General features: G+C 37.7%; 1 pseudogene; it reads right to left on the bottom strand.

The window, feature by feature from the left end:
- Window positions 1–6,199: 6,199 nt before the first annotated feature.
- Window positions 6,200–22,552, bottom strand: LOC149161872 (phenylalanine ammonia-lyase pseudogene; annotated as a pseudogene).
- Between the last annotated feature and the right edge of the window lie 2,609 nt (window positions 22,553–25,161).

Raw genomic sequence — 25,161 nt, forward strand, 5'->3', positions numbered from 1 at the left:
TATAATTTTTTGTCATGAAAACTTATGTTTTGATTGAATTATGGATGATAATTTTGCATTTCTGTAAAGTATACATTTATTAATATTTTACATTTTTATGTATAATTTTTTGTCATGAAAACTTATGTTTCAATTGATGTGATGGTCAAATAATGTGATTGTTAAATATGAATAAATGATATTACAAATTTTCAAATAATTATTTATTTGAAATAATAACAATATATGTTTTTTTCCATTAAAAATCATGGCATAAACGAGTTTCTTTTTTGTTTGATGATGAATCATCTATCTTGTGTTTGATATGATTTTAATATTTTCTCCTAATTAGGATAGTTAGTTGAAATATTAATAATTAAATTGCATTTGATCGAACTAGGTTAGTTGTATAAATTGCATTAATTTCATTTCATTTTATTGGATTGATTTATAAGTCAAGTACAAACCTTTTGGTAGCCATTGTGCCCACATACTGGTGAATATCACCATACGAAATGAGTATAGGCCTAATTGGGGCCTCGATCATGTGATATTGTTTGTTGTTGTTGGTAGAATTTTTCAATATGTTAACAAAAATATAATTGATGGAAGAGTTAAAGTGGATACTGACCTAAACACTATCTAAAGAAATATTGTCTTGCAAGATTACTTCATTGTCATGGAAGTTCATGCTTAGGGAAAACTTGGCTCTACTACAACATGAAGGATGCAAGTACATTTTTAATCACCAAGCAAAGTAGTTGGAATAATTTAAAGACATGTGCTCTATAAGAGTGGAGATTGTAAAAATGTTGGAGGTGGCATGTTGTTCATAGGAATAAATTGTACATGGCCCCTAAAGGCGCATTAAAGTAATTTTGTGTTTAAAATTGACTTCATAGGAAAATATATAATTCATGAGTGAATTCAAAAACCAATATAACTTCAAGAAATTGAGTCCATAATAATTACTAATTTGGAATTATAGAAGTGAAATATTATGTATCTTATATTTATTTGTTAATAATGAATGGCCTATAAACTTCACCTGAGTGAAGATTTTGATAAATATCATAAATATATTGAAATGCAAAATATACCATATTTCATATGATTACTACTTCTAATGCATGCTTTTGAAAATATATTCCATTTTAATTTAAATCATAATAAAATAATTTCAAAATACATAAGCATTTTATGTTATGGTTTATTTTAAAAGAAAAATTATATACAATAGTTAGTTATATAATATATAAATATATAAATAACTAGTTATATAATATATAAATATATAAATAGGTATTTTCACAATTTTTATATATAATTATGCTGGAAGGGAAGTCTATTTTAGAATAGAGCTTTTAAAATTTTAATTTAATTATCAATAATTACTAGGTGGATGGTAGGGATTTGACCTCCATGGAATATTCTAGAAAATTCTTAGTAGTAGTCACATATCAAAGGTTGAGGTTTATCTTAAAAGAAATTGTTACCTTTTAATTACATTGATTAATTAAAAAAGTATCATATGAATATGAGTTATGTTTTTTACATATGAATATGAGTTATGTTTTTTAGGTATGTGGTATTAGTAAGCCATGTTATTGTAGAAAAGCCTCTTTATTGGTTAACAATCTCCATGATAAAGTGGGGTTAAATTTCCATGGTTAAGAATCTTTTTATATATATTTCTAAAATGTATATATTTTTAACTCATATATTAACTCTTTTTAGAATAATAATAATAATAATTTAGTTAAATTTTATGCTTTCTATAAATCTTGGCAATATCATATGTATGATGACTTCTGCATTTTGATGTCTTTACTAGCAATTTAATTTATATGGTTGTGCTAGCGTAATACTATATTTATGTAGAAGTCTATTTTGGAAGCAGTTGTCTATAACGCGACTTTTTGAAAGCCTTTCCGGCGGGTTTTTCCGGTCGAAATCTGACAGGAATTTATTGGAATCGCAAGTTTGATAGCTAGTTTCTGCACAATGAAAGCGTCCCAGGGGTTTTTCAGGGTGCTGAATCCAAATATGCAGTTAAAAAACCATTTTAACTGCAACAAATCAAGATTTAACCTCAATTTCTTCCGTCGGATTCCGTCACCGGAATCTCCAAAAAGTCTCATTATAGACAACTCAATTTTGGAATAGAGCTTCCAAAATTTCAATCTAAATGTGAATAATTATTAGGTGGATGGTAGGGATTTAACTTCCATGGAATATTCTAGAATATTTTTAATAGTAGTCACATATCAAAAGGTTCATGTTCATCTCAAAAATATTGATGCCCTTTCCACCCTTTTAATTAAATTAATTAATTACAAAATTGCCATATGACCATGTGTCATAAGAACATGAGTTATGTTTTTTTGGGGAATGTGGTATTAGTAAGCCATATTATTGGCCCACGGTATTGTAACAAAACCTATTTACTGGTTAAGAATTTCTATGGTTAAGTGAGATTAAATTTTCATGGTTAAAAATCTTAGATACATGTTTTTTCAAAAGTATATATGTTTAACTCATATATATAATAATAATAATAATAAATTTATAATTAAGTCGTGCGCTCTCCAACCGAGTATGGTGCACACGTTGTAATTTCATATTTAACATATTGACTTGATTAAAATAAAAATTTTAAATTAAATTAAATTAAATAAAAACATCATTAATAATTATATTTATTACGCTCATAAGCGTTGGCACACTTCACTTTTGTGCACCTTTAGATTTATTGTTAGACGATTGAATGTTCTTCCACCATTAGATCCCACTACTTATCAACTAAATCTTGATTTGTGTAACCATTCACCTTGTTGATCTTTATTATAACCCACTTTAGGTTTTCTTGTTACTCTGCCCTATAGTCAAAGATTTTTGCTTTTGTTGAAGGTTTTTTCCTCAAAAATGTCCTTTGTAGCATAATTAAATGACAACGTGCTTGTAATTTCTTGAAATCTAAGAACCTAACTCTAATGGAGCTCGTTGGATCTTCCTTGCTACGGTACCACAACTTCCTTTGTGCTACATTTCTAGCTTCTCATGTTATGCATGAATATCGTCTTGAAAACAATGAATATGAAGGCTCACTTTCATTTTAGGTATGTCAAGCTTTTGTTAATTAATTTTTTTTACTTCTCCTTTGCCATCAAATTATTAGGCGACGATTTATGTAAAGTCTTTGGCTTTGTCTTCAGTGATAGCTATCTTCCAGTAAGGAGATCATGATTTACAATAGAATAAATTGGAATAAATTTTAAGTTTTCGTTAGGGACCATGAAATTGAGAAATTTAAATGAAGAAATTAAATCAGCGAAAGAATAATAACATAAGTGAACCTATAATGAGCATGCAGAAAGAAAACTAATTATGTAATGCTTAGTGGAATTTAAAATTTCATATTATATTTGTTCGTCATGATTTGGAAGACAATACCTGGTTGATAAAGGCTTACGTGATAAATTTGCTTGATTGAGAATAATTTCTCTGAATTTTATTGAATTTATATCAAGTACCTCGATGTATACACAATATGGTTGCAAGATTGAGTAGGTTTCAGTGGATGTAAAATTTGCAGGAGGCTTATGTAATATTTAGAAATGCAAGATTGAGTAGGTTTCAGTGGATGTAAAATTTACAGGATGCTTATGTAATATTTAGAAACGCTAACTGAGTTAATAAAGTTTTTGGCATAAAGTTTAACTTATTGGAGAGTGTTTCTAAAACTCTAAGCTAATGTTATATTCAATGGGACCTCGACTAAAAGTGATCCTAATAATTAAAATATTTCATAATTATGTGTCTTTGACGGTGTCATTATTGAAGCCAATAGTAGTTAATTGACATAATCGTGATAAAATGTGGGAAATCGTTTAAGAGAAAATGTGAAAAAGGGATTTTCAACCATGATATAATGTCCAGTTATATTAATATAAATATTTAATTAAAAAAACTTGATATTTTTTTTTATATTTGAATAGCAACAATATCAATCTGTATTGATTGAAGTAGCACAACACAATCACCCATTTACTTCAATGTTAACCAATTAAGGTCAAGGTCAAGTAATACATATAGATATTTTTATATGTAATAGGAATATGTACGGAAAAAAACCTTGATATTCTTTTTTATACTTTAATAGTAACAATATCAACTTGTATTGATCGAAGGAGCCCCAACACAATCACCTATATACTTCAATGTTAATCAATTAAGGTCATGTAATACATATAGATATTTTTATATGTAACAGGAATATCTATAGTGTTTATCATTTCTAAACTTATTTTTTGTACTAGGTCTTTATCACAAAGAGTGAAATAAAGAAGAGAAGTGAAGTGAAGCTGATTGAGTGTTGTTATTTGTATTTTGATTTTATGTATTTTAATATGTGTGTGTTGGGGGTGGGGACGGACGGGAAGGGCTGAGGGATTAAATTTGAAGGGAAAACATTATATATTACAAATGAATTGTTAATTTCATTTTATCTTTTTAATATTGACAAATTAAAATAAATTATTTTCTTCATATGAATATGAAAAGTAATTTAAAATTTCATATATATTTCATAAATTATGTATTAATTTGGGAAAAGTTGTGTAAAATTCAAAGGAAACACTAGAACTCCATCTACACTCAAATAAGTAAACACATATGGTACACACATATGGCACTAGTTCATTCGTATTGCAGTGTATGAATCATAAGGAGAGAATTTAATAGGGCCATTCACTTAGAGTCCACATAGGAACCATATGGAAGGAATTTGATTGGACCGTTTACTTATAACCCTTAATTACAATGAAGTTTCTTTTCTTTCTTATAGGTTAATGGGTCCAATCATTCAAACAATTGCAATAATTTTTTAAAAAGCAATCAAAATAGAGTATTCTCTAAAACCCCCAACAACACAATTTTCCCTAAAAGAAATATAACTTCTTAGAATATGTTCTAGGCATAATTACTGGTGCACATGTGCATTATGATATTGAACAACATATGAAAAAGAACAATAATAAGGAATCAAACCTACATTGAATGGATTTTGACAGTCTTCATATTGAGTAGGCATAAAGAAGACATGCAAGTACTATTCATAAATCCAAGCAAGCAGGGAAATGCAACCAAGTGAAGCAAGCAATAAATATGAGAAAGCATAAAGAAGACATGCAAGTACTATTCATAAATCCAAGAAAGCAGGGAAATGCAACCAAGTGAAGTAAGCAATAAATATGAGCAAGCATAAAGAAGACATGCAAGTACTATTCATAAATGCTATATAATGCAAGTAGGAATGAGAAAGCATAAAGAAGACATGCAAGTACTATTCATAAATCCAATCAAGCAGAGAAATGCAACCAAGTGAAGCAAGAAAAGTAGGTTGAAAGAAGATCCACAAGTGGAGGAAGAATGGTAGGTACCATTTGCAAATCCAAGTAGCAAGAGGATGGGGAAATGATTCAAATTGGAAATATTTTTTCTTTGTAAGTAATAAAGAATTCACCACAACCAATGCTTTTGATCTTCAATGGCCATGACTAAGGTGTAATTTTATTAAATAGGTAAATAAGTGATATATGCATGTATGAGCTCTATGACAATAAGATTCTATTGTATGAAAATGATCACATTTCTTTTTCTGAACTATAATGATATGGGGAAATTTGTTGACATTCTTTTTATTCTTAATTTTCGTGATATAATAGAAAAAGGTTAATAAAATAGAGATAAAATAATGACAAGTAGAACATATTATGAAAAATTTCCTCACTTTTTAATTAAAAAAATCTTAAATAGTCTTCATTTGAAATTTAACAAGTAATTTTTTATTTTAGTTTCTATTTGTATGGGAAATAATTTTATACTTTTATATAATGAGCTCGAGAGCTCCTGAAGAGAAATACCCACTTAAATTTTGAAGCCTAATAAGATTTATTCTCAAATTTAATTAAAATATTTATGTGATAAAAATATATTAAAAAATCCTTAAATTTTTACGTCGTAAGTCGTTCCCTTTGAGATGAACTCCCCTCTTGTCTTTGTTGTCTTCATTATGTACCTTCAGATGAAAGTGTTATAGGGTTGAAATGTTTCCCTCCATTGATACCACCTCTTGAACTGTCAACTGGAACTCCCCTCTCATTTATTTGTTTCGACACACTAGGGTTCAAAACTAAGATTTTCTATCAATGTTTTCCTTTTACCACAAATGTATCTCCATCTTGGTTATGCTCACATCCTGGTTATATTGATCAACACTTTGTACTTGCCTAGTGACGATATTTTCCAGGTAAAGAAGCTCAGAAGTGTAAGAATCCATGGTGAAATTGTCAGATGAATCTTATCCATAAAGACCCCAATAGGGGTGCCCTCGAAATCCCCTCCATGTAGAGGTTTGTCTTTGAAACATCAATTACTGGATTTTCATTGATAGAATTTATTTCCCACTCAATCATGTGAGTTGCATATATGATGATATCCACCTAAGGGTCGAGCCATTGAGGTGAAGTGTGAAGTTCATAGCAATCCTGCTTGGGATTTTGGAGAGGATTCATCTCATGGATCTTAGCAGCGTGTTTCATATAATAAATTTCGTTCAAGACATACTCCATGATCGTTTTAACTTTAATTTGGTTGGGATGGTGCTTCAGCTTGTGAGTTAATGGATTTGTAAGCTCAAGCTTCCTATTCATAACTTCACAGAACAGGGCCGACATTACTTCAGACATCACAGCAAGGACATTAGCATCGGAACACACAATGGAAGCCAGTTGTTGTTGGGAAGAGTATCCAATACGGAATGACCCTATCCCACTCTAAGGGTGATAGTACCTCAGCAACAATCGAAGCAAAGCTATTTAATATTTCTTCTTTATGAAAGTAAAATAGGGGAGAAAGAGATCCACTAACCGATGTCTTTCGCTAATGGTTGATCCAATCTTCTCTCCTTGCTGCTTGCTCCCAGCTCCTTGCTCTTTCACTGGCCTAGCTACACCAAGATCCTGCAAAATGGCAAGAGAGGGAAACTACAAGAAGCATACATTCATAATTGATTCAAGGATTAGAATAAATCAAATACACAAGTATAAAAATACACCATTGAGACACATGCATATAGAAGAACCTCAAATGCTTTATTAATGGAAGAAGTAAAGTTCAGGAAGTGATCCAACCACAAAAGGCCCAATCCAGCATCACCTCCCGGCAGAAAGAAATCTCCTCTTCACCTCCTTCAAAGCAAATCACCCAATAGTTCTAAACTCAAACCAACAGCACTTCCTTACATTCACAAGATTCCAGCCTCCATAGACCTCATGAGAGAGCTCTATATATAGGAGTTTTGGAGAAAGGATGAGTCAGCTTGAAGCTGGCATGAAGCTGACTAGTGTCCTCTCTCACTTCAGTTATTCTTCAGTTCTTGAGTCCACTTGGAGGTTCTTGCTTCCACTTGGAGATCTAGACCATCTTACTCATCACCAGTCGAATTCCTTGATCCAAGTGTCATTTTGGAAGCTTCCTGGGCATTGACACCTTGAGGAATGACTGTGCCACTTGTTCCAACTCTCCCAGCACAGGTAGCCTTCTTTGCAGTTGAAATTCAACGCCGGTAGACAGTGGAGCAGTTGACATTCAGCGCAGATGCTCAGTGGAGCAGTTGACATGATCCAGAATTGCCTTGTTTTTGAGTGTTTCCAGGTGGAGAACTGTTATTCAGTGCTGTGGTTTGCTGACCTTGTTCCTCTAGGGGTAGGAACAACATGCTTAGGGACTTTGGATCCATTAGATTATGGACATTCCATGCTTCATGCTGTAAGGCACAAAAATGTCTATAATAGTTTCCCCCTAAAGTATGAGGTCGTTTATCGGGTGAAATGCTTTATCAGGAGGATCTGAAGTTCATTCAATCGCTGAGAGGTGACCTATAATAAAATACAATACAATACATTATGATTCATTCTGCTTTCATGATCTAGCTGAGGCGGGCATTCCCATGCTCAGCTTTATAGATTCATTTTTGGTACATATAACAGACGATCGTCTGATGGTAGACTGATAATTCTCTGCTGAAATTATCATCCTTTGAGTAGGATGATCATCTACTGTAATGATGTACATGTCAAATGTCTTTATATTTCCTGAATATATATCGCAGCCTGGATGGATGAAACTAGATCCGGGGTCTTCAAACTTGTTCGATCTTCACTCTAAGTACAAGTCGATCCATGAGAGAATTGCGCTGAAGTCGAACATGGAAAGACATCGCTTGATTACCGGTCAATGATGTAAACCGTTAACAAGCGCGAGAGGAATCACCGATAATGATAATGACCCTCAAGGTACTGCAGTACAATTCACGTGGTGTGAATAAAGGACTTGACGTCGAACACCACGCAAAATCTTCTGGTCGAAGGTCATTGATGTATACATGTCGCCGGAAGTGAGAAACTTGCCATTGAGGCATGCAAGCTTCAAAGTACTGAGGGGGGTGTTCCTAGATCAACTTCTTGGATAATGAGCTGAAGTCGACAAGAAGCGATCCGTCAAAGGAGGGCCTTAATGAATCCCACATCAATGACACGAAACGGAGCTAATGATTTTAGTGGAGGTGAAAACAATCTGTGACATATGATTCAGGGTGGCGGTCATGGATGGATGAAGGATAATGTATGGCAGTGGATGGGACACGGTTGACTCTTTCTGAACAACATCTCTTGAACATATAACGACATTGATGCGATGGATCGGTAGCATTACCCCAAATGTGGATGGTTTGGCGAGACCATGGTGATGAGACCGGTGAATGAAACAACCCAACCCGATGTGGTACGGAGGAAAAGTGTCATGTTCAAGAGCGACTTGCTACCATTAAAGCTTTGAGGTTCTCCCAATTTTTCCCCAGTCATTTCTGACCAGTACCTCTTTATTTTTGTCAAGCTTGAGGAGGATAACATATGCTTTTTCTATAACCTGCCCTTCGGGCAAGTCCATTGCTATGTTTTAACGAGCCTAGCGATAGGGAAACTCGTTCTCGTCAAGTTTGTCGTTATTTAATCATTTTAATGAGTCTAACGACAAAGAAAACTCGGTCCTTTTCATTTTTAGAGAGTCTGAAAAGGTACAGAAAGTTAACTCCAAAATTCCTTTTTCGTCATCTAATCCCTTAAGTCCGAAAAAGTATAAAACAATACAGAAGGGATGAGTTTTCGATAACTTTAACGAGCCGAATAAAACAAGTGCTCGACCTTTTTGTGTAATAATCCCTCAGGTCCAAAAAGATTATTATCTAGAGGAGGGATAGCTCTTCCAGTCACTTTAACGAGCTGGAAGGCCAAAACTCGGCAAACTTTTCATATTTTACGAGTCAGATGAAAAGAGCTCAAAGAAGACTCGTCTTTTGAGGAACGAGTGATAAACAGGGATAGCAGCAGATTCCAGGTACAGGTTGGAATTTTCCAATCACGGCAGTGTCACAAGGATGGCTAGGTGAAATCACTCTTTGCAGCTGTTCCTCAAAATGGGTAAACAATCATATGGAGGTGAACGGTCAGCCAAATGACGGTGGAGGTGGCAGGTGCAAACATGACCAAGGCTTTTTATGGCTGATAAATTTACGATCACAGAGGTTATTTACCGGAATAGGTTCATTTTTTATTTAAAAATGAGCTTAAACTCTGGGGGAAACATTGCTCACTGCTTTTATTTATTTTTTAACGAGCATGAAGACCGCGTTAAAACTGCTCGGATCTTGCGTTTATTTTTTAACGAGCATGAACTTTATGCTAAAACTGCTCGATATATGGTCAAATTTTGATTTTTTACCATTACTAGTTTTTCTCTTCTCAAGGATAGTACTGCATTTTCAATTGCTGCAACAAACTTTGTTAGAAATGAAAGATATTTGCATGAAAATGAGATTATAACCCTAATATTTCGCTTTGAACTACGTAAAAAGCCATTAAAAGGTGTTTTTACCTCTCATTTTACCATTTCATTTGCATTTGGTTTGTTGGAGCTCTGGAGGTGCCTCTTTCCCCTTGATTTTCACCAGCTGATTCCGGGAGATTTTGCGGATGATTTTTGGCACCGTCTGGACCAGGTAGGAGCTAAACCATAGCTCTTTCTTTTCATGGTTTCCTTTTCCAGTTTTATGCCTGTTTTTCAATCTTTCTGAGCCTCAGGGGTTTTTCCAGGGCGCCTTAACTTCAGCGCAGGTTCCCCATTCGAAACCTGCGCTGAATGTCAAGCTGCCTTAAGGCAGCCTGACCTTCAGCGCAGGTGGGACACTCTCTGCTTGCGTTGGGCTCAGAAAACTGAGTTTCCAGTTCATTTTTTGATGAATTTTCGCCAGTTTTTCATCAAAATCAGGAACTTACTCCTTCTCTTGATTTTTTTGCAGGGAACTTTGAACAAAATATCCCTTACATGGCGAGAACGAGAAAATGAAGAGGAGGACATGATTTCCCTCCATGACCCTGTCACGGTGAACGCGCTGCGGAACTGTGGCCTGCTGAAGTTTTTCCGTATCTCTAGCATGAGAGCACAGATCACTTTGCTGCAGTATATGCTTGATGCTTGGGATCTTATTAACCAAGTATTCCAGATTAGGGGAAAGTCCATCCCCTTGACCATAGAGGACATGTACTTCTTGACTGGATTGTCAAGACGAGGTGTCCCCATTTCCTTGTCAGGTACAACCCGGGGGACCGATTCCGTGAGAGATTATGTCTGCCAGTATTGCAGGGAAGGTTCTCAGCCGAGCAGAGACGGCAAGATTGTTATCCGTGAGATTACTGACAGGTCTCTCAGGTCCATTCTGTATACCATTGGTAGGATGGCCGGTAGCGCAGCTCTACATGTTGCCAACAGATCTTATATGCAGCACGCCTTGGAGTGTCTCCAACCGAAAGTATTCAACTGGTGTGATGCAGTACTTGTTCAGATGAAAATTCAGTTGACCAAGGTGAAGGACGGGAAGCTGAAGAACTTTGGATTTGGTTCTATTCTGATTGCCTTCGCCTTGGAGAAAATCCCACTGATGCAGCCTCAGTATATTATACTCGACCTGCCTTCTCCGACCGAGCCACGCATGCAGAGGTGGGTTGATCACATGTCTAGGCATGCTGGTCAACCTCAGATTACTTTTACTGATGCCTTCTTCAGGTGGTTCGAGCGCCAGGAGATGGTCTTCTCCGAGTATCCATATGTGGGTATGGATTTCCGAGGTGATCCGGATTTGGTGTTACCGGATGGCGAACAGTGGGGCGCTATTGGTAAACTCTTTGACCATATTACTGTTTACTGTTCTTATTTATAATGTTGTTGTGATTTATTCTATCAAGACTTTTAATCATACTCTTGGGTGCATGCAGATGTTGGTCCTGTTCGTCCAGCAGTTCGTCTGAGACCGCCAGTTGCTGCCCCGGCAGTGGAGCCTGCTAGGAGAGCTATCCTCCGCGACCTTGACGATACTGAGACCCTTACAGCTGTGCAGGAGCAGGTTGAGAGCCTTACTCTCGGCATTCCCGATGTGAGGATTGATGAGTTACCTTTACAGCTGCAGCGACACACTACTGGTGTGCCTAGACGATGGACTCGTCTCTTGCGCATGATTGCACAGGCCGTGACGTGCTATCATGAGCACCACTAGGCTAGGGTGCCCCCTAGCATCTTTTTGAGTTTTAGGTCATATGACCAATTTTTTCTTGGTTACGGAACATTATGTATGAACTATATAAACAGCTTATATATATTTTGATTTTTGAGTTTTATTCTGATTGAGTTATATGATCCAAATGTACAATCATTGATGATGTGTCTCTTTTTACAAATGTTGCAAATGTCTATCTAACACATAGTTCGCTAATGAGTCAGTTAATGTGTTCAAGCTTCTGGAAATATGTTGATATTGAATTGAATCAAATCGTCTTTCCAAGATCTTAACCCTTAGGAACATGCGATAAATAGCTGGATTGCGAACAGAATATATACCATTGAGTTGTAGTATTACGAGCTGTGAGTCTAGCCTGACAATTAGTCGGCGTATGCCACGTGTGATGGCATCAGAGAGTAGTTCTATCAACGCGCTATACTCAGCGATGTTATTCGTTGATTTCCCAATACACACACCTCTGAAACTTACTAACTCGCCGCTTGGATCAAAAATGGCCCAGGCTACGGAGGATAGGTTCCGCGAACTACGACTCGCTCCGTCGGCATATCCAACACATGTCTCCAGAAGGTTCGACATCTGCAACAAATGGAAAAGGTGGATCACTCGACCAAAACAAATACTTTAGCGAAAACAAAATACAACAAAAGCATGTAGGTTACTATTTAAGCATAGTAACGCTTGAGGTACAGCCCGTTACGGGGCTGCGCCAGTGGAATTCCGTCATAATCCATTAACTCGTAGGCTCCTTTTGCTAACACCTTTTTAACAATATAGGGGCCCATCCATAAGGATTTGAATTTACCTGCTCCCAATTTATCGGATTCTTGGTCATAAAGCAAGACCAAATCATCCTCTGAGAAGACACGGGGTTTGACACTTTTGTCGAACTGAGCCTTGACTCGTTTCTTATGGGCTTCGTTAGCCAACGCGGCATCACGACGGGTTTCATCCAATTGGATTAATTCCAAGAAACGAGCCTCTTCTTCTGAGGTTCCGGGGAGAAGATCGATTGCGAGTTTAAGCGACGAAATTTCGCACTGGATTGGCAAGACTGCTTCCAGGCCATACACCAGTTGAAAAGGCGTGAACCCAGTTGCGTTCTTTACCGACGTTTGGTAAGCCCACAAGGCTGAGTATAGGATTAGGTGCCACCTTCTTTTATGAACCCCGATCATCCTTTTCAACATACGCTTCAAGACCTTGTTGATTGCTTCAACTTGTCCGTTGGCTTGGGGATAATATGGGGTAGAGCTGTCGTGAGATAGCCCTAGCTTGGCAGATAATTCGACCATCATGTGATTGCGAAAATGCGACCCATGATCTGTAACTATAGCCTGTGGTACACCGAACCTGGCGACTACATGATTGAAAAAGAAAAGGGCAGTTGTTTCACCAGTGTTATCTAATGTAGGCATCGCCTCAGCCCATTTGGTAAAATAGTCAACAGCGACTATAATATAACCATGCCCCCCGGTCGAGGTGGGGTTACATTGCATGAAATCGATGCCCCACTTGGCGAAGGGCCCAACAGCAACTATTGGCTGTAAAGGTGTGGGTGGTCTCCTGGTTTTGCTATCAAAAATTTGACAAGCATGGCAACTTCTGACTGCGATTATGCAATCTTTGAACATGGTTGGCCAGAAGTATCCTGCTCGTAAGATTTTTTGTGTTGTTGCATATCCAGATTGATGCCCTCCACACGCGCCTGAATGACACTCATTCAGGGCTTTTTCGGCCTCCTCATGGGTAAGGCACCTCCTCGGAACTGTATCGATACCACGACGGTAAAGTGTATCACCGACGATCATGTAGTCTTTTGCTTGGTATCGTATACGTTTTTGTTCGGAGTGAGAGGTGTTAGGCCTGAATTTTTGGGTTTGGAGATAAAATATGATATCTCCATACCATTCATCGCTTACAGATATCAGAAACAAACTTTCGTCCACGATTGACTCTTCTGATGTTTCATCGTTGGACAATGATGGGAGATCGCACAATAATTCTGCGAAAACTAGAGCTTTCTTTGACTTGGATTTTACAAATTCCAGATCAAACTCTTGAAGGATCGCTATCCATTTTGAATATTTGCCCCCTAGCAACTGTCGCGACAGTATATAAGTCATGGGGTTGCAATCTGACAAGATGGTAGTTTTCTGAAAGAGGACATAATGTCGAAACCTTTGAATTGCTTGAACAGCTGCAAGCGCTAGTTTTTCAACATAAGAATATTTACTTTCTGTATCATTTAAGTTTTTACTTAAATAATAGATAGGATGTTCAATTCCGTCGACTTCTTGAACTAAAACCATCACAATGGTCGTATCTGCTGCAGCCAGATACAGGTTAAAATCTCTTTGATAGTCTGGGGCGTACATTAATGATGCTTTTACTAGGCAATCTTTCAGAGCATCAAAGGAAGCTTGCGCCACCTGGTCCCAGACAAAAGGTACATCCTTTTTCAAAAGACGAGTATAACCTTTAGCAAGTTCTGCGTAATTTGGAATGAACCTCCTCAGAAAGTTTGCTTTCCCTTGGAGTTTTTGAATCTGAAGAAAATTTGAAGGTGGAGGCAAATTAATGATTGCCTGAACCTTACAGGGGTCGAGACGAATCCCATCCTTAGAGACTACAAAGCCAAGTAAACGACCAGAATCGACGCAAAACACACATTTGTGTGGATTGAGTCTTATCTTGTAGTGTCGGCAACGTAGAAATATCGCTCTCAAATGCTGCGGATGATCAGTCCGCTTTCGCGAATGAGCCGGGAGGTCGTCGAGATAAGGTTGAACAATGTTCTTGATGTCATGGAAGGCATAATTCATTGCCCTCTGAAACGTCATCCCTGCGTTCTTCAAACCAAAGGGTAATTTTCGATAAGCGAATGTGCCCCACGGACAAATAAATGAAATCTTTGACTGGTCCTGTGGGCAGATATTTATTTGATTATACCCGGAAAATCCATCCATAAATGAAAATATTTCACATCCAGCGCATTCATCAATTATCTGGTCGATGAAGGGTGTAGGGTAGTTGTCCTTCGGACAAGCTTGGTTTACATCCCTATAATCGACACACACTCTAATTGTCCCTTGTTTCTTCATAACAAGGACAATATTCGATACCCAATCGGTTAGAGGAACCGGGTAGATGAATCCAGCATGGAGAAGTTTTTCAACTTCTACCTTAATGGCAGCGGCTTTCTTGGGGTGCACCTGCCGAAGTCGTTGTCTTACTGGTTTGACATCAGGATACATTTTAATTTCATGTTCAACGATACTCGAGTCAATGCCTGGCATTTCATCATATGACCAAGCAAAGACATCTCTAAATTCGCGAAAAAGAGCGTTATATATTTCCAGTTCTGAAGGGGAACAACCTTTGCCGACATAAATATTCTCTACAACATCTGTTTTAGTCAAGATATTTATGGCTATAGTCTCTTCAATATTGGATAGGTTTCGCTCGGAATCCACCGTGTTTACAGTATTTGTTAGGAATTCAAAAACTGAAGGGTGATAAAGGTTACTTTGAGTATCTTCTTCATATTCTGGAAGAAGGGAACGATGGTGGTGATCATTCCATGGTTCCCCCTCAATCAACATTGATTGTAAGATTCCTTCGTCACTCCCATGTACTTTCGACCAAGGATCTAATGGGGTTCCATATTCTCTAGACCTATCTACCCAAACGCTTGACGAGCGTTGATTTGGGTTCGCCTCCCATGCTTGAAACATTGATTGCTACAATATTTCTAAAGGGCTTGGGGGAAAAACAACTGCATGATCCATGTTGACATTGTCTTTTGCGACCTTCGTAGAAGATATCATGTTGCAGGTTGCTACAAACGGTACATTTCCTGTGTAAATAGGAGGTGGTAGCGCGAAAGTTCCCATCAATGTGGGGTCTTTCAATAATCCTACTCCGATATCTTGAAGCGAATGGTTGCTCTCATGGATCATGGGAATGCTTCCTGTAACTTGTGAACCATTAGGGAGGAAGTTCTGTTGGTCGACGACCGTAATCCCTCCTTCAAACGGGAATGCGATCTTCCTAAAATAAGTCGACACAACAGCTGCCATGGCATAAATCCATGGTCTACCCAGTAGGATGTTATAGTCAAGATTTCCATCAATGACCTCAACATCAATTTCTACTGTTTTTCCTCCTAGTTCAACTTTCAAGTTATTAAGGATACCGTATGGGGTATAAGTCCTTCCGTCGAAAGCTTTTAATGTCGTCGAAGATCGCGACAAGGTTGGGGATCCTAAGGTTATCCAGAAACTCATCGACATAATACATGTTGATGCTCCCTCATCAATAATTGTTCTGTGAACAGTTTTTTTGAGGGTTTTCACTTGAATAAGGAAAGCTAGCTGAGCTGGTAACTGAGGATCGTATTCTTTGTGATCAAAGGATACAAGATTGGAATCTTTAGGATCAACCCCACCAATTGCTGATAACAACACCTGCCTTTGGGTTGGACAATTTTGTAGTACCTCAAGAGTCGACATAGCGGATGGCGATTGTGCCAAATCTTCCACTATGTTATAATGCTGCGCCGCTCTGGCGCGAGGATTAAATGTCAACTTGTGTACTACACCCTTTGGCGGTTTTATTGTTAATTCAGGAATGATGGGCGGTACAACTTCTGTCGAAGTTGTTGTCGAACTACTTGGTTGATCTTTACCTTTGTCGTTCGACAGCTGAGGATTCCCATAATCTTTGTTCCTTGTCGAAATCAAAGCATAATTCTGTTGTTTTGAGACCGACAACATAAGCACTTGCGACGGGGAAGCATTTCCATTATCAACCAGATTTTGACCTGGGTTGGGAAACGGATCAGTCAACACAGTTGAGGTTTGGGAACTTTTAAAGAACCTCTTCAACTCAGCTTTGAATGGGCAATTCCTTGTGTAATGATCCTCATCATCACATATTTGACATGGATAATTTTGTTTCCCTTGCCCAGGAGGGTTTGAAGAATTTTTTCCAGGGGATGATTCACCCTGTTTCTTCTTCTTCCCTTTGTTTTGTTTCTTCTTGCTTCCTGGTTGATTGGTTTCTTTGCCTTTATCTGCTGATACGGCATTTACTTCCGAAGCAAGAATTTCTTCTTTTACATTTTTATCCGAATTCTTACGGGCTTTCTTAGACGAAGCCTTTATCGATTTCGCGTTTGTCGTGCCAATCACGCCATCACCGGCATGAGAGTCACTATTGGATTTAGGAGGGGGAGGAATTGAAAATTCCGGTCTAGGAGCGTCAGGTATTTTGTCGTAGAGCGTGCCGGACTGAGTATAAACTAAGTCCAAATACTGTGCACGAGCGATAACTTGCTCCTCTGTTACGACTCCCCCCTTTGCCACATCTTCCGTTATAGCAGGAAGTAACGCCTTTATAAACCATTCAGCTAACAGCTGATCGGGAACGTATGTTTTCACCATCCTACGACGACGACGCCACTCATGTATATGATCAGATATATGGGTGGCAGTTGTCTGTTTGAAGTTGGTTAATATTTCTGTTCCCGTTTCATACCTTATCGGTAATTGAAAATGGGTTAAGAAAGTCGTGGCTAGGGAACTAAAATTATCGAAAGAGGCTCTAGGTAATTCAATATACCATTTAGCTGCTGGACCTGTCAATGTCCTCTGAAAAAGGCGAAGCCTTATCGAATCGTCGTTTAGGGTGTTCGACGAACACCACAGATGAAAAGTCATCACGTGATTCGATGGGTCTTCACCTGGATTTCCATTGAATTTAGGAATGTCAGATGGAAGTTTATGAGGAATCACTGGCCACCAAGGGGCATAAGCAATCGGATCGTTTGTTAACCGGTGTAAATCGGGTAACTCTAAAGTCGCCACAAATGGTAAATATTGATTCAGGTTAGGCGAAGCATAACCAGGGTACGATGGAATCGCTTAAGCAGTGGGCCTTTGCATACCAGCATAATGTAATTGATGTTGGTATGATTGATACGGTTGGTGGACTTGACCACTGTAAAGTGGTTGGTTTTGACCGTTTTGGATATACGGTTGTCCACTGTTCGCAAAGATCTGCTGCTCAGAACCTTGATATACCTGCTGGAATTGCGGTTGTTGGTATTGCACAAGCCATGGTTGTGAAGCCATGTTCTGTTGTGCTATGCTAATCGTTGGACCAAGGTGTGGGGTAATTGTACCCGTTTGGACCTGTGTCGCCCCACCAGTTGGCGATTGTGGTTGTGACCCATGTTCAAGGGGCTGTTGCATTACAACTTGAGAAATCTGAGGTTGACATGCAACAGCCATCGCTTGAACTTGTGACACTGTCACAATAGCCGGTGTGGTTGGGATGTTCATCATAGGTACACACTGTTGCATTGAATACATAACCCTTGGTTGTTGAGGTAGCATAGGTACCCAACTACTTGATGCAATTCCAGTATAACCTGAATATTGTTGTGAACTCACGTATGGGTACCCTCCCGGAGGGGGTAACGAAAGGGCATACTGCCCCCCATACGGTAGCAATCCGGAACTCAAGGGGATTGATTGTCCTTGGGGACTGGATTGCCCAAATTGACCTCCAAATGGATCAATTTGGTGAGTCTCAACATAAGAGTTGCCGGATATTATTCCGGATGAACAAACTGGAACAGACCATACTGTCGAAATAGTCCCTTGGTGGACTCCTTCTAGCTGTTGTGAGCTAGTTAAGACAGATGGTATGCCGGCAAACATTGTCGGAGTGACGGCAGGGGCTTCTGTTGTCGCTGTGTCGTTTGGCACAGTCCTAGATGATGACGGTTGTTCAGACATTTTAAGTCTATCCAATAGATTGCCCAGCGATTCTACAGGAACCTCCACTTGTGGTGGATTAACTTCTGATGAAGGAAATAGAGTGACCCCGACTCCAAAACGGGTTGTAGTACTTGCTTGCGGATCCTCTGTAATTTCCTCTATCGCAATCAAACCTGGTGGAAGAGGAAGACCGTCAGTTCCGTAATATATTTCTGGTGCCGAAGAAGTGGATGTTTCGACAGCGACAGTTGTTTGAGGAACAAAACTCTCTGGACCGGTTACAGATGGAACTGGTTCAGTTATACAAGTATTTGCCCCCAGATTAGGATCAGTATTACTGTCCTTCTGTGGCTGTTGAACTTCTTCTATAGAGGCAAGGTTTCCAGAAATGTTTGGAGTAACCGAAACCTCAGATGTAGTTGGAACACTTGTTCTAACTTTTATAGGAGATTTTGAACCAGTTAAACGAGTTCGCTTTGTCCGTACTGTTTTCGATTCCGGAGACAAAGACGGTTGACTCGTAAGCCTCCGCGAACGACAGGGTTTCAATTGACTTTCTTCCACGATTGCGGATTACTCGATCAACCAAAATATTAAAAGGGGAAATTTGTGTTTCCAAATTGAATGAATTTTATTAGACGCTTTTAGACACAACTTGCTTTTTCACTTTTTAAGAGTCGAGAAAAAGCTAAATATGACTCTAGTCTCCTTCGATGTTTTAACGAGCCCGAAGTGACAAATGCTCGGTTGGACTTTTTCAGTTATAGAGTTTGAAAAAGGCCAAAAGAAACTACTCTGGAGATCTAGGCAGAGGGTGTGCCAAACCTTTCGCAAAACCACAGAATACGCTTTACGGTACGGGTGGTCGATCTTCGTGAATGCTGTGTTCACTGCATTGTGATCAGTAGGGCGGCCGACACGGCTCCCTAAGGATAAAAGATATATGCCTATAGGGGTCTCCCAATATATACGCGACGGTACGTGGGAGCACAAGTCCGTATTAGTGCCACCGACTCTCAGGAGGAATCACCCACCTTCTTCAAGATCGACAGTCACTACGTTTAACGACGCCGGAACACGTCTCTAGCTTAGACCTCTATGTGTTTGTGTTATGTTTCAAAGCGTTGTTAGGTTCATTCAATATATTTTATGTTGATCTTTTTAAAGTTTGCCTTTCAAGGTTCACCACGAGATGTATGATACAAATTCCTAAATGCAGTCTAAGATGATAAGCAAGCTTTTTTCAATCTTTTCGACTTATGAAAATCTTAACTACTGAGGGAAAAGAAAGACATCATCTTTTCACACAGATCAAAGAGCACACACTAATGCACTTTCTCCTAAATCAACATGCAAACTTACAAATGCAAAATGTACAATGCAGGCATTTCTTTTCTCTTTCTTAATGTTGATGTACTACAAAAAGAAAGCTGTTGTATAACTTTGAATTCAATTTCAAGTGAAAGCAAACAAGCTTTTTGTCCAAAATCAAAAGACACCTTAAGATTTACTTGTTTCAACACTAGAAATACATAAATTCAAACCATATGACGAAAGCAAAAGCTCAATCAGCTATGAACAGCAAACAAACTAACTCTTAAGATCAGAACGACACTTATCACAGGTCTAGATCTAAGAGGCCACAGCAAGACTAGTTCACTTTCGTTATGGGAAACTGCAAATGATGGAATAAATACACAAAGAACAAATACAGTTTCTTTATACAACCGAGGCAGAATAGTGGCAAGGAAAGATGGTTTCATATAGGTACATTGACTGATAACAGGCAGCAAAAACAAGGATGAAAACAGGGCAACAGAAAGCAGAGAACCCCAGCTGCACAAGGCAAAACTGGTTCAGCGCAGGTAGTACACTGTCAGTTTGACATTCAGCGCAGGTAGCCCCTTCGGGACCTGCGATGAAATGCAGACTGCCTTCACAGTGCCTACAATGAAGAGATAAACTTTCGTTTTTCTCAGTTTCCGAGTTACAGATTGCTCAAAAATTCACAGTTTTTGGCCAAATCATAAGCTATCAATCAAGTACACACTAAAGGATGAAAAGGAGGATGAAAAGCTATCACTAAGAGCTGTTCAGAGTCCTTGTGGATCAGCTCTTCAAATCATAAACATGCCCAGAAACTGAGCTAGAGTAGCTGCCCTCTACTTTGCATTTGAAAGATTCAAATGCAGTTCGATTCGGTACTCCCTGTGTTTAGGAAATGAATAGCAAAAACACAAACAACCAACAAGATACGTTCCCCAGTGGAGTCGCCAATTTGTTGTTAGGAAAAGTATCCAATACTGAATGACCCTATCCCACTCTAAGGGTGATAGTACCTCAGCAACAATTGAAGCAAAGCTATTTAAGATTTCTTCTTTATGAAAGTAAAATAGGGGAGAAAGAGATCCACTAACCGATGTCTTTCGCTAATGGTTGATCCAATCTTCTCTCCTTGCTGCTTGCTCCCAACTCCTTGCTCTTTCACTAGCCCAGCTACACCAAGATCCTGCAAAATGGCAAGAGAGGGAAACTACAAGAAGCATACATTCATAATTGATTCAAGGATTAGAATAAATCAAATACACAAGTATAACAATACACCATTGAGACACATGCATATAGAAGAACCTCAAATGCTTTATTAATGGAAGAAGTAAAGTTCAGGAAGTGATACAACCATAAAAGGCCCAATCCAGCATCACCTCCCGGCAGAAAGAAATCTCCTCTTCACCTCCTTCAAAGCAAATCACCCAATAGTTCTAAACTCAAACCAACAGCACTTCCTTACATTCACAAGATTCCAGCCTCCATAGACCTCATGAGAGAGCTCTATATATAGGATTTTTGGAGAAAGGATGAGTCAGCTTGAAGTTGGCATGAAGCTGACTAGTGTCCTCTCTCACTTCAGTTATTCTTCAGTTCTTGAGTCCACTTGGAGGTTCTTGCTTCCACTTGGAGATCTAGACCCTCTTACTCATTACCAGTCGAATTCCTTGATCCAAGTGTCATTTTGGAAGCTTCCTGGGCATTGACACCTTGAGGAATGACTGTGTCACTTGTCCCAACTTGCCCAGTGCAGGTAGCCTTCTTTGCAGTTGACATTCAGCGCAGGTAGACAGTGGAGCAGTTGACATTCAGTGCAGATGCTCAGTGGAGCAGTTGACATGATCCAGAATTGCCTTGTTTTTGAGTGTTTTCAGGTGGAGAACTGTTATTCAGTGCTGTGGTTTGCTGACCTTGTTCCTCTAGGGGTAGGAACAACATGCTTAGGGACTTTGGATCCCTTAGATTATGGACATTCCATGCTTCATGCTGTAAGGCACAAAAATGTCTATAACACCAGTGTTGCTCCCACTTAAATGCCATTGACAATGACCAGACCACCTTTAGGTTGCAATTCAAAGGGCTTTTCTAGGACCACTTTCTTGAGTACTTCTGCTCCGCTCATTTCCCTTCCATCTCTGGATTGGACTCTGGAATTAGGTCTCTCGATTAAGAGCCTAACAATATAAGATAGGGGATCCAAATAATCAAAAGTAGTTATGGTTCCTCTTAATGGTAGCTTCAACATAAGCCCCTAATTCAAAAGTGTCTCCACAGTTTCAAGAATCTCCCACCTTATGCCCAAGTAGCCCTGCAACAGAGTATTCGTTTGAACCAACATGACAGCCTGAGTAGTGTCTTTGGATAGAACATTTTCTTGGCATTTTCCAAGAATTCTAGCATTCAATAAATAGAGAAGTGGCACTGAAACTGGTAGTGACCCCATAGGTATCCATCCCCTTGGTCATGTGGGTGAGAACCCAATTTTAACTCTCATCGACCCTAGATTTGGTGGCCGCGACATCTAATTTTACTTTCATTTGTGATCTTCGAGCAATGACAACAAAATTTGAGATTGTCAGTGATTTCCCTTCAACCAAAATCTACTTGGCTCCCAAATACGAATCCACCATCGCTCTCACTTCTTCCATGGCTTTAGCTACTCGAACCCAGTTCAGTGGATCACTATCAGGCAAGCCGAAACACGTGCTAGCCTAGTACTTTTAACTTGAACTTCATTGGCCTGCATCATTTCTACTGTTACAACCATAGTTTATCCCTTCCCCGGAAGACCCAAATAATACCCAAACAAAGGTATTCTAGTCTATTTGCATAAAAGATTTGATAATCAATATCAATGTTTTGATCTTGACTCACTTTGTTGTTTTTTGTGTAATTTTTTAAATTTCTCATATAGTTTATCGTAAATGGTTCTTTGAAGAAGCCCTTACACTCTGTCATCATATATATTTTGTTTCATAAATTCTTAAACTTGTAGATTAAAATGGCTATGTTGAGTTTCAAGAAATGCACTGGAAGTCAGTCTCAAATGTTATCTTCATCATTTTTTACCGTCAAAGTATGGAGTTGGCACTCCAATTCTCATCGAATGCTTTTAAATTTGATTTGGAATCACAAGTTGGCAACTGGGTTAACATTGTATATAAGGAGAGGCCATTGTTGGAAAGCATTTTATGTGACCAATATTGATAAACTATTTTAAAGGCATACAACTCCTTAGTAAAGGCCTTTTTACTCATTACAATCACAGATCAAAGTTTGTTAGTCATATGAATTTTTGAATTATTGAAATATTAAGTGTAGGATTTCAAAGTTATTTTTCATCAAAATATTATTTTTCAATCTAACTAACATGATTTCATCACCTAATAACAAATTTCAGGGCAGGAATGTGTATAATTCCTGGTACAAGTGGATCAAGATCCCCAAAAAAACCCAAATTGATGTAGAAATTTGAAGTTCCATTGCACCTTCTATCCTTGAATTTGCACTCAACCAACATAAATTGCCTCTCCATGATAGGAAATGGTGTCTTATTTGTTGCATGCGAGAAGGAGAATACATCACATGTGGAAAACCTTTCTTTTGCATACTTACAAACAACTGCTAACATGAAGGAAATGAAAGACAAGAAAATGAATCAATTTTGCTTCACAAGGTAGCATCACAACCATGCCCTTCTTTTGGCACCTTGAATCCTGTACATCTTATTGTCACAATGAAATCCATGATGTGGATGCAGGGGATGAAGATGGTGGGTGCAATTTTTGTCATATGAAATCTTATGAGCAATTGGGGTTTATGTAGTAGTCAGGGTTCAAACATAACATAACTCTATCCTTTTTAGGTACCCACATTTTCACAATGACTCGGTAGGTCAGAACTGACTACTGCTTATGCATTTTTTATCACCACCATTTGTCTATTTACTTTACAATTACACTCCTACCAATAATATATGAACACTATTTTGGTAACATATGAAACCCAAATGAGTTTTAATGAATTTCCTAATAGGTTGTCTTTTACAATCCTTAGAAACCCACAAGAATTTTTGAGATTCTAGGTTAGTCCAGTAGAGAGCTCAAAAAAACATTTCTTAAATTGTCTAAATATTATGTTTTAGTCAACATTTCTTAACAAGAAATATCTTCGCCCGCACATATATTATATAACTAGCTTGATCACTTTCTGGATGGCATTGAATGTATTTTCTAAAAGAAATTAGTTTTCATTATCTTGTAGATGATTGTTTGAAGATTTCTATGGATGGTATCTTGAGTTTTATTATTTGGAACTAATCCCACAGTAGCCATTTATGAATCGATGTTTCAAGTCTATAGCAAGACTCATCATCAAGATAATACTTACAGAAAAGAACGCAAAGTGAAAGTGATTAATATAGAAAGTATGAAAAAGAAAGAGTTGACCTGCTTAATAAATAATTTTAGGAAATAAATAATTTAATATTAGGAATAAATAATTTAATCTTAGGAAATAAATAATAAGGAAATTAAATTAATTAATTTTTATCAAAGTATATTTCTTGATATAATAAAAGATTATACCTATTAATTTTATTAGCGTTAATAGAAGATTAATACTATATTTAATTAATGATGACAATGATATTTGACCCTACTATAATATATATATATATATATATATATATATATATATATATGATTTAAAGCTAATTAATGATTTTAATAATAATAATTATTAATCTTATTATATATATTTGTATTAATGTTACAGGTTTTAAAGATTTTAACCATATAATATATTGATTGTTAGAGATTGCTATTAATATTAAAAATTGTGATTATAATAATAATTATTGTTCTAATTAATTATTATTATTAATATTATTAGTGTTAATTACATAACTAACACTAATAATAATAAGGATAATTACTATTAATAATAATAAAGTTAATAGTTATTATCTTATATTTAGATTTAATAATTAAATTAATCCTATGAGTTCTTAAGCTTTTAATACTAGATGAGGATAGTAATATTATTAGGGTAGACAAGGATAGGGGAGCTAAGAAAGCTAAGGCAGGAGCAAGGAAGAGGAAAGGATAGAGAGTATTAAGAGGGAGAGAATGATGAGGAGAGGGAACGGAAGAAAGGTTGAATGAGGATAAAAGCGCAGGAGGGAGCTAGGGATAGGGGTCAGTTATGGTTGTGAGACATGGTTTCTTGAGTAAGTAGGGGGATCCAACTTCTGCTAATGTCCATGCCCCCATCTTTATTAAGATTGCGAGGGTGCTTAATGATTTCAAGGGATTCTCGGATCTTACACTTATATTGATGTTTTTCTTTGGAAATAATTTTAGTGTCTTCAAGGCA

The sequence above is a fragment of the Pinus tabuliformis genome, chromosome 5_2 (assembly GCF_031772625.1).
Source record: "Pinus tabuliformis cultivar Carrire ecotype Pingquan chromosome 5_2, CPIR1, whole genome shotgun sequence".
NCBI classification, from domain to species: domain Eukaryota; kingdom Viridiplantae; phylum Streptophyta; class Pinopsida; order Pinales; family Pinaceae; genus Pinus; species Pinus tabuliformis.